The sequence below is a fragment of the Culex pipiens genome, chromosome 2 (assembly GCF_016801865.2).
Source record: "Culex pipiens pallens isolate TS chromosome 2, TS_CPP_V2, whole genome shotgun sequence".
NCBI lineage: Eukaryota > Metazoa > Arthropoda > Insecta > Diptera > Culicidae > Culex > Culex pipiens.
Window position 1 is genome coordinate 69,493,701 of NC_068938.1, and position 12,006 is coordinate 69,505,706.

At 35.6% G+C, this 12,006-nt stretch overlaps 5 non-coding genes across 5 annotated transcripts; 2 read left to right on the forward strand and 3 right to left on the reverse strand.

The window, feature by feature from the left end:
* The first annotated feature begins 3,295 nt into the window (after window positions 1–3,295).
* On the forward strand, window positions 3,296–3,367 carry Trnah-gug (transfer RNA histidin (anticodon GUG)). The gene has a single exon. It is a non-coding gene; the product is annotated as a tRNA-His (tRNA).
* A 3,060-nt stretch (window positions 3,368–6,427) lies between these two features.
* Trnav-cac (transfer RNA valine (anticodon CAC)) lies at window positions 6,428–6,500 on the forward strand. The gene has a single exon. It is a non-coding gene; the product is annotated as a tRNA-Val (tRNA).
* A 210-nt stretch (window positions 6,501–6,710) lies between these two features.
* Trnav-aac (transfer RNA valine (anticodon AAC)) lies at window positions 6,711–6,783 on the reverse strand. Its single transcript has one exon. It is a non-coding gene; the product is annotated as a tRNA-Val (tRNA).
* Window positions 6,784–8,596: 1,813 nt separating this feature from the next.
* Trnav-cac (transfer RNA valine (anticodon CAC)) lies at window positions 8,597–8,669 on the reverse strand. Its single transcript has one exon. It is a non-coding gene; the product is annotated as a tRNA-Val (tRNA).
* Window positions 8,670–11,812: 3,143 nt separating this feature from the next.
* On the reverse strand, window positions 11,813–11,885 carry Trnav-aac (transfer RNA valine (anticodon AAC)). The gene has a single exon. It is a non-coding gene; the product is annotated as a tRNA-Val (tRNA).
* Between the last annotated feature and the right edge of the window lie 121 nt (window positions 11,886–12,006).

Below are 12,006 nucleotides of genomic sequence, written 5' to 3' on the forward strand. Positions count from 1 at the left end.
TTGAACCCCGCCCGCCAATGATGGTGAAAATCGATAAATTTTTCGGATGCAAAAAAACAGAATACCTCCTTTAACACAATGCTCAGCGAGGATATTTTTGAAGGTGGCTTGAAATCGAAGAAGGAGCACCAGCAATTGTACCCCGTTTTGAATGAAAGCTTCATTGTTGGAAAGTGTCCTTTTTTTTTGCTTTTCGGGACCAATCGATTCAAGGACATTCACAGATATCAATGGGACATTCATTCATAAATTAAAAGTTAATTTCTGTTGTGGTACATTTGACCGGATTACACGGCCGAAGATTTCCCGGGAGTTCTGAATGGGCTTTTGTTGATCGTGGGGAGGTGTTGCTGATTTTGCGATAAGTTCTTCGTTTCATCTGGCCTCAAATGTTCAACATAATTAAAATCTACGCAAAATTTTGTAATCAACTGGTTTCTCGACCTCTCAAGTTCCAAGGGGAGGAAGTAATTGAGGGGAAGCAGCACTATTATTATTCCATCCAACCCACCCCGTTCTATAACATACCTCCCGGAACATGCTAGTTGCGCGTTGATTACAAACCCAGAAGTTCAGAACCAGGACCAGGACGACGCGTCATCCCGCGCGAAACAACTACACAATGCACGCTTGATTGACGTGTAACGCCCCCCCTGGCTTGCGTTTCGGGGTCCCACCCGAATCAAATAAACTCAGTCTGCCCGCGTGGTGGTATTTAATTTCGCCTCCTCCAGGAGCCTACCTTCTGCTCCTCCTCTGGGAACTTGCGCCGATTGCCTTCAAGTTGGTGGGCCAGGATCCAGAGAGAGTTACGAAAAGTCCTGTTTACGAGGATTAGGTTGTTGAAAAACTTGAAAAAAAAATCGAAAAAAATAAAGCTATCTGGAAAAAACTTTTTTAAAATAGCTTTTTCTCGTGATTCTCCATGGATTTCCCACAGCACATCCAGGCTCGTTTCTGCAACCGGGATTCTTTTTCCCCTCTCTAGGGTTAATATTGCTGGTTGGCCCCTGGAAGGAAGTCTCCTGGCAGCAGCGGCGTCATCGTCGTCGCCGTCGAACGATGCAAATCTTGCCAAGCGTCAACGTTGAAGTTTGGGTTCATTAGTTGATTGCGCCATACTACCACCATCACCACCACCCCCGGTGGACTTGATCCCCATGTGTCGTAGTTAGTTGGCAATCCTCCTCCTCGGTGATGTTGTGGTACTGCAATCGAGAGGAATCACGGGGGCAATTAAATCTAATTTCGTGAATATTCGATTTGTTGTTGATGAAACATTGGGTGCGAGTCCCGAAGGAGAGTAAATTAAATTTGCAGGATTATTGATTTTGTCAAGCTGCAGAAGGGTACCGTAAACCGGGGTGACTTAGATAGGATTTCAATTTGTTTTTAGAATATTTTCCAACAGGTAAGGTTTTTCTCAAGATTATTATTTTTAAAACATGTACTGGGGTAGGCCACACAAAGTCCATGCACTATTTTGGAAAAAAAAGTTTTTTCAATAGTGTTTAGAAAAATAGTTACGTTAACAATTCTTGGTTTTAATTCCAGGGTGACTTTGATAGTCATAGTTTTTCTTGTTAAAATCATATTTAAAATGTTCAAACTTTATTTGTACGTTAAATGTACCATCACTAAAGTAGTTGATATAGTTTGTAAGAAAAAAAATCAATGTTTATATTAAGTTAACTAAGTTTAAAAGCTTTTTAACAAAATACATATAAATTTTAGGTCGGAATTTTGCCTGAAATTTGTTAAAAATAGTTTTGTTTGTAAAATTATCGATTTATATTGCATTTTAAACTGAATTCGAAGCACGAATCACAAGTTTTCACATTTTACATGAAATTTGTTCAACTGAATTTGCCTATTAATTTGGAGATTTTTTTTAATTGTGTTTCAAAAACACATATTATTTATTATTTACAAACTTATTTAACCTTCTCCTAGTGGAAAATTGTCCAAAGAATCCGAAAATGCATTCCGTTTTCCGATTAAAAATCATGTTCATTGAGAAAATCATGACACTTTGAGAAGTTTAAAATAATGACTTTCATCCACATTTTCTTAACTATAGTTAACTAACTTTATAAACTTTTCAAAAATTTATGAAAAGTTCTTCATGAGGTACTTTGAACTCTTCTCTACCACGGTCAGTATGTTTCTGAACCTTTCCTTACGTATTTTAATTGTACTCTTCATTTTGCGGAAAAATCGCAAACCTATCAAAGTCACCCCGGCTATCAAAGTCACCCCGTTTTACGGTACACATAACTGTACAAAACTATTTCAATGTTTGTTTGTTATTTTCTTCCAAATTTCATGCTGATGATGATCTATATTTGAAAATGTGAAAAACAAAATCGAAACACTTTAACGTCATGATTCGAAATCCGGACACTTAGCACCATATTATTTTTGTTATAGCTGGCAAAAAATCATGTAATAAGTTGGAAATGTAGAAATATCATCAGGATTTAGTATAATCAGTCAGTTTTAAGAGAATGCTTGCAAAATATGTTTTTTCTAGCAATTTTTGATCAGAATTTGAAAATTAAAATGACTTGTTGTGCTTCGAATCCCGGACACTGTTAAAAGCTGATTCGAAATCCGGACACTTTTGCTTCGAATTCCGGACACTCGATTTTGCTTATGAATCGCACAAATTTGGACTGAAATGTTAGTGAATGGCATTCTTTAGGTCTCAAATAAGCTGTTAACATCAAAACAATTGATAGTTTATATAAAAAATGACTAGAATTTAAGAAAATCAAAAACATAAATTTTTGCTTTGCCTTCCCGGTGCTTCGGACGCCTATGAAATATTTCCGTTGAAATGTTTCGCATTTTTGGTGAACTTATAATTTAATTCAATTGAATTGTTTTGGCATTAACTACAGCGTTTAAACAAACTTTAAATGAAAGTTGCTGTTAGAATTCATCAAATAACACAGTTTTGACATTCATAATGCAAACTTATATCCAAATAATTGATGAAACAAGTTGAAGTGTCCGGGTTTCGAAGCGTCCGGGAATTCGAATCATGACGTTATTTAATTTTAGACTTCAAAGCAGCCAAAAATCAAGTGGATAAAGCTTCGATCAAAGCAGAGAACCAAAATAGAAAAAGAATAGGTTAATTGTAGCTGTGCAATTTTGTTCAACCAAGCGTAACGTGAGAGGGCTCTAAAAACATTTGAAACAAAATTAATTTAATCGAAAACGGAACTGATTGCGACGGACGGGGCGAACGAAATTTCTAACATCACTGCTAACTATCAACTCCCAAACAGCCGTGATCGTCTAGTGGTTAGGACCCTACGTTGTGGCCGTAGTAACCCAGGTTCGAATCCTGGTCACGGCAATATTTCCTTGGGAAGTGGACTGGGATGTTTTTTCTCATCCCAGACAGTGATATTTTTTTCTTCAAAAGACAGGTTTTTTATCTAACATTTAAAGATCTTTTAATGACGATGGAAACAACATCACTTTTTTCCATAGGACTATAATAAATTATAACTTTTCGGTAATCAATCAACGTGAATTTGATTTTAGATAAAAATAAACTAATTTTATTCTAACTTAGATGCCAATCAATTTATATATTAATATTTATATTGATACTGAAAAATAATTTTAAATCTTGATTAAGGTGAAGCCGTTGATCATTTTCTAAGAAAATTATTCATCACTATAAAATAATCTGTATTAAATTCAATTTTACGAATTTCAGCACCAAAAGGAATCAGCATGTGCCGGTTGTTGAGTTCTTCAAGCCACTGAAAGAATTTTCGATCTAAATCAAATGCGTTTAAAAATTTATATAATTTTGCGGTACAATCATTGACGTCGTAGTTGGTAATCATTGATTAATGACGATTTTCATAAATTCACAAGGAATGGGATAACCATTACCAAATGGAATCAGCATGTGTAGGGCACTATTCTAAACAACTTGTTGAAGGAATTTTGTCAAAATATTGAAAGCGACGCAAAATTTATATCTTTGAACGAAAAATCATGACAATGATGGAAGTCTTCACGTTAAAAAAATCAACAATTCTTTTCCAATCTCTGAATTTATAATTTTCTGTCATTCTGTTAATAAATTTCCAGCAACAAAGTTTTGCACACATGTTTTTGAACCATTCTGCATAATAAACACTAAAGCAGCGATGGAAGAATCTTCACCAAAGAATTTGACGCTCATCAAGGGAAAAATGGCAGAGACCATGGTTCTCCTCTCTCGCGCACGAAAAGTCTGTCAATGGAAACTTTAAAAATCATCATCTGAATTATGAAATATTTCAGTGAAATGTTTCACATGTTTGGTAAACTACAGCGTTCAAGCAAACTTTAAATGAAAGTTGATGTTAGAATTCATTAAATAACACAGTTTTGACATTCATAATGCGAACTTATGTCCAAATAATTGATAAAACAAGATGAGTTGTCCGGGTTTCGAAGCGTCCGAGAATTCGAACTATGACGTTTTTCGGCGAAACATCGATTTTACTACTACACTTGCACATGTGTAACGTCACACGTCTAAAAATGACCTGTCACTATTCGTAGATGAACACCCTTTGTATACAAAACGAAATTGATCATTGATTGATCATATCTAAAGCACACAAAAAATCAAAAATAATATTTCTAGCCGCTTAATTTTTTGTGTGAAGAAGTGACAAAAATAAATTTGTGTTTTCAACTGTACCCGTTATCAGTTTTTCGAATTGTTTCGAATGTTCAAATGTTTCGAAAATCTTCATAATAGTGAGACAACCTAACTTGATTGTATTAATTCCAATCTAATGAACAAATCAGCTAGTCTGTACATTATTTGTAAAAGTTTATTTCAGATAATATTTATTCCTGAAGCATTCACAACTTGCTTATTTGTTGGACTTGTTGCTTACTATATTATGAAAATAAACTATTTTTAATTGTTGTTATAACAACTGAAAATATCAAAATTAGATTTTTACCGTTTTTGTAAACCAATTATTATTTTTTCAACCCGTGCAAGTAGAATTTGTTTAATAGTATTCGAGAAGTTTAAATTTGAAGTACTAAAGCTATCAAAGGCGTCAAAATGAAAAAAAGTTACATTCAACCCCCAGTGGTTGGTCGCTTTTTCGTTTGACACTTTTTTACCCCGTTGGTTGGTCAAAGTCATACTAAAAAGTGACGAACTGTCACTTTTTATACGGCGCTCACGCACACTATCAAAACAAACGTTTGGTAGTGTGTGTGAACTCCGCGTAAAAGTGGTGTCAAACTTAAAAGTGACCCCGTTCGTTTGCCAACAGTTGGTGTCAAACCATCGGGGTTTGAGTGTATCGTTTAATTCGAACGACTTTTTGCATTTTGAAAATTATTTTAGGTTAAGTCACTTAAGGAGCGTTTTTTATTACGTAACGCAGTTAGGGGGGGGGGAGGGGGGGTGTCGGAATCTGTTTCGAAATGTTACAGAAATTGGGGGAGGGGGGTGTGATGAAAAGTTCTGTTACGTAACGACATTTTTTCATATAAGCACTCATACAAAATTGCAAAAAGACCTTGAGTTACGCGTTACATGGGAGGTAGGGGGATCGCTCATCTGTTACGATTTGTTACGATAGCCCAAAATTTTGCCTTACATAATAAAATAACGCCTTATTATATATCATGTAACAAAAAAAAATATACCATGTAACAAAAAAAAAGCCATAAAAAATAATTAAAAACAACTTCGTATCATATTGACCATTAAAGTTGCTGTTATTTACAATTTTGTTGCAAAATATCAACCAAAAGCAGGATCAGAAAAATCTTAAATTTTCAAATTTCCCTGGATTTCTCAGGAAGTTTGTTGAAAATTTTCCTTTTGCCGTGATTTTTGTAACCACGGGAAATTGAACGCTTCAAAACTTAGTAATTCAGAAGATTTTTGAAAAATTTCCAATTCAAATGTTTTGAATTTAAACAATTTCCATGCTTTCTTCAAGCCAACTAATGAAAAAATAGATTGTTTTTTCGATGCCTCTGTGCTTCTTATGCTAACTGGATAGAAATCACAGCACGCTTAGTACAAGAAAGCGCAGAGGCATCGATTTGTTGTTTCTCATCAATACTAAAGAAAACATTTATAAAAAATGACGTGCACGCGCTTATAATGTATCGTATTATGAAATTTCCTTCAAAAATACTTACTATCAACAACTCTCACCCTGTCTCCACAGGTCTGCTTTGAAATTAAATTTACAAAGTAAAATTTCAAATAGCTCATACGAACAATTAAACAAACTACCAGAAACTACTTGAAAAAAAACTGAAATGTTGAGCAATTATGGATTTATTTCTTGAAAATTAAAACCATTTCAGTTTCAAATAACTTCCCAGCCTATCTCGATGCTCACAAATTTGAACCATAAAATCAACTGTTTCCGTAGTGTAGTGGTTATCACGTCCGCTTCACACGCGGAAGGTCCCCGGTTCGAGCCCGGGCGGAAACATAGCTTTTACTGCTGTGAGAGGAATATGCTAATTTTAAGGCACAAATTACTGCACCACTTTTGTTATGATAACAATATTAATGAGTCTGACAAGTATATGATTATGATTATGATGATAATGATGATATGAATCAAATAAGGGTTAATATGTGATCTGACTACTAAAAAATTGTGTATGTTTAAGCAACTTTGGCATAAGCTAAACAAAAATGTTTCCGCCCGGGATCGAACCGGGGGCCTTCCGCGTGTTAGGCGGATGTGATAACCACTACACCACGGAAACAACTGATTTATTTGTATCTTTTATCAAGTTATTTTTTTAAGCAAAAGACTTTTTTTCAAATCAGACTGAATAAAAGTTCAATGCAGATTTATATGGTTTATAAGAAGATTTTTGTATACTTTGAAAAAATCAAATCAAATGATCTAGATCTAAAAAATGCGAAATTCCATTCATAAAAATTCCTGGTATTCACAAGTACCATTCTCATCAACTCTCCCACATCAAACCTCGCTCTCTGGCAAGCAATCGAACAAATGAAACCCCATATTCCAAGTGCGAGAAAGAGCACCACGCTGTCTGGCACTGCTGCCAGTCGTCCTACCACTAATAATCGCCAGGACTCAAGAGGGATTTCTTTCACAAATCCTGCTGTTTTGAACCGTCAACCAGCCAGCCACTGCACCACGGCAAAAGAGGTGGAAAATTCTGTCATAAGGTGTTTCCAATAATCTCACAGCGGGACGCCACCCCGGATTAACTCTCCGGTGCACCTTTCCACGTCCAAGAACGGGGACTACTATTTTACTGTACACAGTGATAAAAACATTTGAAGTTTCAATATAAATTTACATGCGATTGATGTAAAGTTTAATTTTCAACTAAAGTCTATTAGTAACATCATGATGTCATTTTAAATAGATTTAAAGATTATTTATGAATTTACTTTTTTTGTACAGTGTCCACCATCCGGACAGAAATGTCACGACGCTGACACTGTCAGTGCAGGCTCCCATGGCGCGCTACGGACGCGAGGATGATGTTATGATCCCGGCGACGGGTCCCCGCCGAGGTCGGGGAGTGCCAAAATGTTGCGCATGGATGGATTGATGAAAATGGGAAAAATTCCGCTGCCACCAGTTAATCATTTCTGCCAGCGCCCGGTGTCTTCCCCCCAGGAGATTGGCAGACCCGGTGTGTGCCGCACCGAGGGGCTTAGCCACGATCCGGTTCATTTCAGAGACCGACCTATACGTATGATGAACACATCAAAGAAAGCAATTTTCATAAATATTTTAATCCTTTCATTTATGTACCGATTTGGGATTTGCTTAATATCCTATCATTGCTCTCTTTCCCCTCCATTACACACACCGCCCTGGAATCCCGGTTCTAAACCTGAAAGTTTGATGAATCCAACAACAATTTTGCCCAACTTAGAGGGTTGAGCGAGAGAGAGTGAGCTGATGCCACATTGATTCGTCCTGTTGCACCTCATTAAGGATTATCGGATTTGCGCTTGCAGAACAGTGATGATGAAGAGAACTGTGCATGGGAGGGAATTGTTTTGTCATAGACGAACTGATTTGGATTTTGGAATTCACTAGGGAGAGAGCATGATTTGATTAAGTTTCAGTCTGATTTTTTTTTAGCTGGATGGCTTGTCAATTTAAGGGTCCTCATTCACACATGCACCTTAAAATTATCAAAAATATTTTGACAGGGCCGAATAGTTTTTCTCCAAAGATTGTTTGGAGAACTGGGGGAAATTCTCGTATGTTCGACAGGTTAAGCACACGCTCCTTACTCCATCCAATTCGCTGATTTTCACTATTTCAACATACTAAATTTGCAAATCTTTTGATAGAAATTTGCTTGCTCACTTCTTATTGACCTCTTTATCACTCGATTTTAGCTGAAACCGCTTTTAATGAGCTGTAATTGAATGTCAATGTGCTGATATGGCAACATTAGAGGCACGCTGGAATTAGATGCTGTTCCCCTAGGCCGGTTCGTCGCTGTTGCATACATTTGTCAAAAACACCTACAGTTTTATTGACAAACTTGCATATTTTGTTGAGAACAGTAAAAACTTTGTTTCCGCCCGGGCTCGAACCGGGGACCTTCCGCGTGTGAAGCGGACGTGATAACCACTACACTACGGAAACAGATGATTTAGAAAAATTTCATCAATATAGACTGCAACTCCATAACGTTACTCGATATTTAATCATTTTAATTCAGAAGTTCATATATTGTAATTCATCAATAACTCACGTAACTTCATAAAGTTAAAGGTATTCCAGATAAAAACGACTTATCAATGTCAACACATGCTAATTTTGAGGGTAAGCATGAACTTTGGAGTCCATTTTGTTTTTTTTTCAAAAATATTTGGTTATTCTCCTTTTAAAATTTTTTATGCCTTGTGTAATTATATTCTTTAAAAGAGCTGACAATTTTTCCTACAATCTTCTCTCGGGAACTTAGAAAATCGAGCAATAAAGTTTTGAGATACCGCCTTACAAAGAATTTGAATCGATGTAAATGATTGATTTGGTTCGATGTTCAATGTAAAAAAAATAAATTTGTGTGCAATTATCTGATCTATTCATTAAAAATATTGTGCAATTCCAGCTCAAATCAGAAATTTTTCTGGTGCTATTGAACCCGACCCTCTGCGATTTCAATGAATCTTTGTAGACATGTTATCCTACGCTTAAGAAAGCCATTTTTGTGAATATGGAGCCAGTTTCACTCGATAATGACATTTGAGAAGGGCGCAAGTGTTTTGAATATTTTTGTATTTCGTCATTTAAATATTGCTGTATCTCGAAGCCGTTGCAGCGTACCAAAACGTGGTCATAGACAAACTTGTAGAAATTTGGACGGGCTTTCCGAAAAAATACACTGAAATAAAAATACACGCCACTTCTATGAGATTTTTTGATTTTTAAGTTTAAAAGTGAAATTTTAAGGTGATGTCACGATTTTTTTTAATTTTTTTTTTTGAGGAAATAGCCTAAGATGTAACAAAGATTGACGAAAAATGCAGGATGGTATGTCTCTCCTAAAAAAACTAAAATCATTTACTAAAAGTGTTTTTTCGAAAAGTGCTCTAAACGTCATTTGAAAAAATAAAACCGATAGTGGGAATCGATTCCTAAGACAATTTTACAGAAAATACTCCATATTGTGCATTGTCCATTGTCTTATGTCCAATCCTTGGGAAGATACAGCGGTTTTAAAAATAAAAATGTCGAAAAAATAAGCTTTTTGGTAATTTTTGGCAATTTCTATGTGATAGACATGATTTTTCCGCCTAGTAATTTTTTTTACGGAAAGCTCGTCCAATTTCCCATAAATTTGCCTTTGGTAACTTTTTAATTTGACTCGTTTTAATATTTGCGTAAGCCTATTTAGTATTCAGGTTTCTACCACACTGAAAAAATATTCTATTTTCGCTTATATCTGTAAACCCATACATCCAATTGAAAAGCTGTCAAAGGCAAACTTATGGGAAATTGCTTTTTTTCAAGATTTGTTTTTATAATGCAATTAAACGAAAACAAATCGGAAATTTATTCCTGAAAGTTGCTATAACTTGAAAATGGTTAATTTTATCAACAAAATTACTACAAGAGTACTTTTCTAGTGCAAATTCAGTTTTGCTACAAAAAACCATATTTTTGATATTTAAAAAATAAGATTTTTCAATTAATTTTTCATCTTCTAAACTAGATTTTGCACCATCACGCACTATGGCTCAGAAAATGTCTTTGCTAGTCAAACAAAATTAATAAAGCTTAATTTATTATTAATTAAGTGCTTGGTATTTTAGAATTTAACTTTTAGTGATAAGTGTTCAAATTAAAAAAACGGATTTTTCCATGCATCAATTTTTCGGAAAAGATCTAATCATAACATACAACTTTGCCAAAGCCACCAAATCGATCAGAAAATCCCATTATCATACCCATTTTGTATGACAGTTGCAAGGAAAAATAATTTATGCAAAATTGCTTCCAAATCAAAAAATGAAAATTTAAAAATCACAAAAAAAAGTTTAAAAAAAACAAGTGCTGATAAGTTAAATCATTCAACACCCAAATGGATGCTGAAAGAAAGATTGTAGTTTTACAACGGAATAGAAAGTGTTTTAATATGGGTCTTCAGGCTAAAATATTACCCCAGAAATGTTCTACTAAAGTGACTTGGAAATTTGTATTCCAATATGATTGTGGCTTCACTGAACACCAAGATCGGGTGCGCCGTGGTGCGGTTTTCGTGTCACTCTAGAAACCAAACCGAGCTGTTTATTGTCACACCATAGCAACTGTACCGAAAGCACCTTGGTACACCACCGGTGCACCCAAACTGTATACCAAGGATGCAACTCAACAGAATGGTTGATCCAAGTAAACCGGAGGCGACATTGTTTTGATTGAGGTTTGTTAGCCATCATTCACATCTTCGGGGTGGCCTGGCGGTTGTGATCTCCGTCTCTAAATCACGAGGTTCCTGGTTCAATCCTGACTCAAATATTTTTGAGGTTTTTTTTTCAATTTTTATTATCAAAATTAGTGATTACATACATTAAAAAAAACTTCTTCGAACCTGCGACGCACTAGTCAAAGGGTTAAAAATTGAATGGATTTTTGTAGTGGAATAGAGAAAACGTTCTGTATTATGCAGGCAGAAAATGCCTATTTCAGGATTATATGCACTAGAAGTTAGAGTTTATATTTCATGCCACTACGAAATTCTATTCCTAAAGAATTATTCTGAATAGATAAAAACATTCAAAAAAATAAAATAATAACTGTCGAGATTCGAACCAAGAACCTTTAAAATACTAATGCAGTGCCTTTGACAACCACACCATTAAGAAGTGATGTTTTCGGCTGGCTTGCTAGGCATGAAGAGTTCTAAACTTCTCCCGTGTGGTAGGCGCAGAAACCATGTCAGTTTTGTGTACCCGATCCACACCGCCGTCACACCAAACTTTGGTTTCGGTGCACCGATCAAGCTACCGAGCTGTGTCGGGTTTTTTTCGTGACGAGAAATGGTGCGCATAGAAAAACCGGTATCATAGCAAACCGTTGTCGCACCCGTCAAAAGGAAAGTCTGGAAGAAATATTGAAGTGAATTCATTTGGTAATGACACTGGCAATCAGAGGTAGCTAAACTCGAATTAGGTGTTATGAATGCTAATTCATGATTTCGATTATCCGAAGTTTTTTTGGAACTTCGGATGAATTTTAAATAATCAAGTCTGGACTGTATTAAAAATAACAAAAACACAAAAATGTGTTTCCGCCCGGGATCGAACCGGGGGCCTTCCGCGTGTTAGGCGGATGTGATAACCACTACACCACGGAAACAGATATTTTACAAAACGAAAAAAAGAAAATTTGGGGCCTACAGTTCAGCTTATCAGACCATTGAACATAAGTTACAACTATCATAAAGAGTTTTTAACTATTTCAAAGTATTACAAACAAC